Here is a 6,935-nt window from a genome sequence, read left to right as displayed (position 1 = left end):
CTGCCAGTGGTTCCAATTTAACTAAAAATAAAAGCCCCCCCCCCGCCTTTTTTTAACCACGACCTTAAAGGCTCTATCTGATCTTCCACTTCCCTGCCCTTATTCTCTCTGACTTTCTCTCCTACTTCTCTCTGTCTTGTCTATCCACTCCAGCCACAAAGGCCTCCTCTCTGTTTCCTGAATATGCAAGTACCTTCTCACTGAGAGTCTTGCCCTGTCCGTCCCCTCTGCCTGAAAGGCTCTTTCCCAGATGTCTGCTGCTCAGTCCTGGGCCTCCCAGAAGTCTGTTGCAACTTCACTGAGTTAGGAGATTGATGGGCCCCTTGGAGTAAACAGTTGGGGTTCGTTCTCTGTCTCTCCAAGACAAAAATAGCAGGACAATTGAGGAAGAAGGCTGGGTCCTGCCCAGATAGGAGATAAGAGGTCATATATTTCTCTTTCTCAAAGTCAAGAGACCTCCTCACCTACACAGGCACAGAAAGGCTCTTTGGAGGCCCAAAGTGGGGAGATGCTAAGTGAAGCTAACTACCCATTGCCTCTTCCGTAGACTCCATCTTGGCTAAGAGAGGTGTGCATACACACGGGAGGATCCTGAGATAAACCAAATATGGACTCTGAACTGGGAAAGTCAAAACCAAAGGAAACCGGAAAGAAATGCCCCGTGTAAGTGATTTAAACTGCCACGAGGGCACAACTCTGAGTCCACTTGTGTGTCTATCCACATATACTGTACTGCTTTTCCTCCTAATGACACTTTCCTTGTTTTACTACTTTCCGTCTTTGTGGGAATTCTTTTCTGCAAAGCCAAAAAACCCAGGGCCTTGTCACTGACCACTGGTCCAGTGGCTAGGATTTGGTGCGCTCATTGCCGCGACTCGACCTCCATCTCTGGCTAGAAACCCAAGCCCTGCTTCAAGCCACCACAGGTCATCTCCACACTAGAGAGGCCTACCATGACCACTGTTTTAAAAATGAAGCCCTCTGCATTCCTGTTTGCTTCCTCTGCTTGACATCTGCTCATAGCGTCTATTACTTTCTAGCATGCACTATCCTTCCTTCACTTATTACGTTTATTGCTTCTCTCTCACTAGAATATAAGCACTCAAGGACAGGGATTCTTGTCTGCTTGTTTCTTTTTTTTTTCCCTAACTTTTGTTTTGTATTGGGGTATAGCCAATTTCCTGGTGGCTCAGTGGTAAGAATCTGCTTGCCAATTCAGGAGACGCAGGTTAGATTCTTGGGTTGGGAAGATCCCCTGGAAAGGAAATAGCAACCCACTCCAGTTTTCTTGCCTGGGAAATCCCATGGACAGAGGAGCCTGTGGGCTATGGTCCATGGGGTTGCAAAAGAGTTAGACATGACTTAGTGACTAAAAACAATATCTGACTAACAAACAGTGTGTGATAGTTTCAGGTGAGCAGCAAAGGGACTCAGGCACACGTGGACATGTGTCCATTCTCCCTCAAAATCCCCTCCCATCCAGGCTGCTCCATAACATCGAGCAGAGTTCCCTGTACTAGACAGTAGGACCTTGCTGGTTATGCATTTTAAATGAAGCAGTGTGTACATGTGTATCCTAAACTCCCTAACAATCCCTCCCTGCCCTGACCCCAGCAACCATAAATTCATTCTCTGAGTCTATGAGTTTCTTGCTGTTTTGTAAGTAAGTTTATTTGCATCATTTCTTTTTAGATTCCACATATAAGCAATGTCATACAATATTTCTCCTCCTGACTTACTTCACTCAGTATGCCAGTCTCTAAGCCCACCCATGTTGCTGCAGATGGCATTATTTCATTCTTTGGCCTGCATTAATTAATTGGCCTGCATGTTCATTGTTGAGTCCTTAGCACTTAGAAGAGGACCTGGCATATAGCAGGGATTCAGCAAACATTTGTTTTGTGAATGAGTAAATAAACTGCTATCAGTACACTTTTTCTATTTCTAATTATTATTAATTTTCTCAATATGTCATATATTCATATCATTCAAAATTCTGGGCTGGCCATCTTGTTGTCCATGCTGCCTGCTTCTCTTGGTCTGATTCTGGGTGGGGTTCATCTTCAGAGCCAGGTAAGAGTAACAGCTGCAGTTCATTGGATGTTTACTGTGCTCTAGGTATTATATACTGGAGAAGGCGATGGCACCCCACTCCAGTAGTCTTGCCTGGAAAATCCCATGGACGGAGGAGCCTGCAGTCCATGGGGTGGCGAAAAGTCAGACACAACTGAGCGACTTCACTTTCACTTTTCACTTTCATGCATTGGAGAAGGAAATGGCAACCCACTCCAGTGTTCTTGCCTGGAGAATCCCAGGGACGGGGGAGCCTGGTGGGCTGCCATCTATGGGGTCACGCAGAGTCGGACACGACTGAAGTGACTTAGCAGCAGCAGCAGCAGGTATTATATACACTACCTAATCCCACTTAATCCTCTACTGGGGAGGGACCAACAGCCCATTTACCATTGAAGAAACTGAAGTCAGAGTGGTTAAGTAATTTACTTGCCCAAGATTACCCAGTAAGAATCCAAAGCAAGATTCTTTTGCTGGTTTGTTACCAGAATCTGGACTTGTAATCACTAAATGCTTAACCTCTCTGTGCCTCGGTTTCCTTGACTAGAGCATAGGGATAATAATGGGGATTATTTCATGATGTTGTTTTGAGGGTGAAGAGGAGAAACAAGGAGTATAATGGATCAAAAAAAGTTGGGAAAAGAGTTTGAGGCAGGTCACAATGAATGTTCAGGGACGCAAAGTGTTTCGCAAAGTGTTTCTCAAAGTGTCATTAAGAGCCACCCAGATTAGCATCACTCTAGTGCTTTTCTCGGGGCTTCCTAGGTGGCTCTGTGGTAAAAGAGTCCACCTGCCGATGCAGGAGATGCTGGTTTGATCCCTGGGAAGATCCTTCCACGGGAAGATCCCCTGGAGAAGGAAATGGCAAGCCACTCCCGTATTCTTGCCTGGAGAATCCCATGGACGGAGGAGCCTGGTGGGCTACAGTCCATGGAGTCTCAAAGAATCAGACACAACTGAGCGCGCACGTAGGTGCTCATTTCACATGCAGATTTTAGGACACCTTCCTATGTGTCCTTAAGAGTAGAGTCAGAATCTACACTTTAAATTAGCATCCAGGTGATTCTGATGCACATTGAGATTTGAGAATTTCAGGTCCTGGGTGTGTGTGTGTGTGTGTGTGTGTGTGTGTGTGTTTAGTTGTAGCTCTATTCAGATAACTTCTCTTCACCTTTCCTCTGTGCTCCCCACACACAAGTCATGTTTCTCTTAATATGAGCATAGCCAGTAGTCCATCCAAAAGAGAAGCAGAGATTCCAAACCCAGAAATCTGTGTTTCTGATTTTTTTTTTGCTGAGAAAAAAAGTAGTGCTAGATGGCCCATGAATGATGTGAAGCTGTGGTCTGATGTCTTGAAGATATAGGAACCCATCTTGCCCTTGGTGTGAAAATCACCCCAGTGCCCTTGGGACCAGTCATGCTGGTCCCCTGAATTTCCCAATACCTTCAACGGACTAAGTAGGTGATGAAAACTCAAGTAAACAATACTCATTAATGTTATGATCATGTATGGCATTTTCTATTACTAAATGATTCCCATACACAGATATTATTCACTTAAATAATCAATCACTGTCAACAAATTACAGGATGCAGAGAATCAAATTAGCAAAATGAACTATGGAGGTAAAATTCATTTGAAATTCAATTTAGTCACAACATTAGCTTTCAACTAGTCTGCCCAATGGTTTGAGTACCTTCTTTTGGCAGAGTTTGTTTTTTTTTTTTAATAAATACAATTAATCTTTTTACTGTTCAATTGCTGTTGGCTGCCACGATGTTATTACATGACACCTATGATCTAGGAGTGAAATAATTAAATGATGACGTGAGATGAGGACATCAGGGCAGTCTTATGACTTAGGGGTGGGATATGATTTAGGGGTGGGACAACAAGAAGGGTCTGAGAGGTGGGGATGGGTGTGCATTTGCACTGAGCCTTCCCCAGGGAGCATCTGATATTGCTGTGTCATCCTGAGATTTGCAGAGAAACCTTCTCAAGACCCATCTCCCACTCTGGATTCCTCATTGCCTATTCCACACACTGCAGCGGGCATTCTACACTTCCTGCTGATTCCCCTGAAAAGCCAGCCCCTCCCCCACTACCGCCTTCCCTTTCTTGATTCTGACTCCTTTTCTTCAGTCACTCTAGCTGTAGAGTGGGAGTCACCTCAGACTCCTGTCTCTCCCTCTGTTCCCACAGGACAGTGAGTCACATCACCCCTTCACGCTGTCTTCCCTTGGAACCTGCCTCTCTCCCCTGCTGTCTGCTCCTGTGGCCTCCACGAACCATCTGGGTCCCAACCTCCACTCCCTTCTCACCTCTGCATGGCTACATCCTTGTTGCCACCTCATGGTCCATGCCACACGCCTCTGCCAGGTTGAACAGACAACCCTCAGACTCAAGATCCTGCAACTCCTCTCCAGTGTCCACAGAATCAAGCCCGAGCCTCCCATCTATCAGTCCCTGGCCGTCCTCACCACCCTCAATGGCCTGGCAGGCAGTTTCTCCAACATCTCCTGACTCTGTTTCCGCTTATACCCAGATTACCCTTCAAATTGTATCTTCCTCCTCGTCTCCAAACCTGCTTATCACTTTCCTGCTCTCACATCTTCATTCCTGCCAGCCACTCCATCTGGGGGGTGGAGGGGGGAAACCTTTTCTATTTCTCTCTCTGAAAAATCCTTCTTACCCAAGGCCCAGCCCCAGTCCCACATCTGTCATTAAGCCTTCTCAACAGCCTGCTGGTCTCCAGAGATGGGTCTTCTTCCAATAGCTCAAGTGCTTATTGTCTGGGGTGCTCCTTTTAATCCTTAATAACTTGCTTTGTGGTTTCTTTTCATGCTCTCAGCTGTGTAGTATAGTCTTTGAAAACAAGGACATGCTTTGTGGTCCCTGCTTGTTGCTAAATGGGTGAAGCCATTTCTAAGCCTTCCTTGGAAAAGGACAACACCAGTTTCTTTTGTGTTCTGTGTTCAGGGATGTCTTGAGGTGGGCAACTCAGATGTGCTGAAAGCAGGAAGCCCTGCCTCTGAGGGGAGTGTGGTCGGTGGGCTGATGGGATTTTCTGTATATGGACTGAGGACATGCCCATCTATGGGTTCTGAACTGCATCCCTGGCTATTCCAGATCACCCCATTATCACAACAGAGCTGCCCCACTGCTGGGGGAGCTGCAAATGGTGGCAGATTTCCATCCTCCCTTCATGAGGAGCCATGGGGAAATAAGTCACATTTAGACATTAGGAGACTGCTATCTTTTTTTAAAAATATACAATTTAAAAAATTTATTTATGTTTGGCTCTGCTGGACCTTTGTTGCTGTTTGGGCTTTTCTCTAGTTGCGGAGATCAGGGGCTGCTCTCCAGATGCGGTGCGCAGGCTTCTCAGTGCAGTGGCCTCTCTCATTGCAGAGCACAGGCTCTAGGCACTCAGGCTTCAGTAATTGCGGCTTCCAGGCTCTAGAGCACGGGCTCAATAGTCGCGGCACACAGGCTTATTTGCTCTGCCATATGTGAGATCTTCCCAGATCAGGGATCCAACCCATGTTTAGGACACCTCTATCCTTTAGCAACTGGGAACAGAATTCTTCAGGGGTCTGTGGAGCATCTCCACGAATTCTTGGGATTCTCCCAGATGCTGAGCTTGTCTTTCTCAGGTCTGAGGGTCCAAAGAAACAATCTCACTTATCTCCTTTCTTCCAAAATTCAAACCACTTCTATGGCATCTGGTGCTCCTCCTGACGTGTGGTTATGAGGTGTGTGGATTTGGTGATCAGGGTACCACGTTCCTGTGGGCTGGCCCAGCATCTGGGCTGGAGTCAGGTTGTCCATCTCCAAGGGATGAGACATGAAATGACAGTCTAAGGGGATTTCAGGTCACTTTGGCCACTGAGCCACCATCTCCTCCAGCCCACCAATTCTTTGGGATACTGTTTGAGAAAAAGCCAGGAAGGCAGGTTCCTCCTAGGCTCTTTCCTGGTTTGAAGTTTTGGCTCAACATGTCCTGAGTGCCTCTATCAAGAACTTTAATCGCTCTGTGCCTCTTTAAAAGAAGACATCCTTTCCTGCGACATTGTTTAGTGTGTAAATGAAATAAAGTATGTTCAACACTTAGCACAATGTCTAGGATACTGTGGGTTTTCTGCAAATGTTTGTTTCTTTCAGATCCCAAATAAATAACCCAGGGTATAACTGTGCCTGGGAGAATATGGTCTGAAAAATGACTACATCTCAGGCAGCTCTGGCCTGACCTCCAGTGAGCAGGACCTAGGCTCTGACCTCAGCTCTTAGCCTCCGTTTCTGCCGCTCCCATCCTCCCTGGCCATCTGCAGCCCTCATCTGCCCTAGCCTCAACACAGGCCTTCCTGGAGAGGCAGAGAGAGAAATGGGAAAAGGAAGTCAGGATTAACGCCCCCACCAGGACCTTGAAGGACACCTAGCGCCCCAGTCCAGAGGACGTTCACATGCCACCCCCACAGCTCATCTCACACACTTCTTCTCACATTGATATGAACAACTTTGTGCTTATCAGAGAAATGGAAGTAATTAGAGTGTGCAGTGGGGTCAAGGGAGGGTTTTTTAAAAGATGGGAAGTATGATTTTATAGTTACTGATGGAAAGTATCAAATAGAGAAGAACTATTTGGAAGAGAGAGTCTTCCACTGCATCTGGTTTTGCAGTACTATCTGGTTTCCTTCATCCCCCTTAAATTTTAGGGTAAATTTCCCTTTTTTGTGTCAGTTACCCCCTTATGCTCAATCAGTTCAGTTCAGTTCAGGTCAGCCGCTCAGTCGTGTCCGACTCTTTGCGACCCCATGAATCGCAGCACTCCAGGCCTCCCTGTCCATCACCAAAGTGGCAT

This window comes from Bison bison, unplaced genomic scaffold (genome assembly GCF_000754665.1).
Source record: "Bison bison bison isolate TAMUID 2011002044 unplaced genomic scaffold, Bison_UMD1.0 scf7180017864034, whole genome shotgun sequence".
Taxonomy (NCBI): Eukaryota; Metazoa; Chordata; class Mammalia; order Artiodactyla; family Bovidae; genus Bison; species Bison bison.
Note: the sequence above shows the minus strand (reverse complement) of the source record.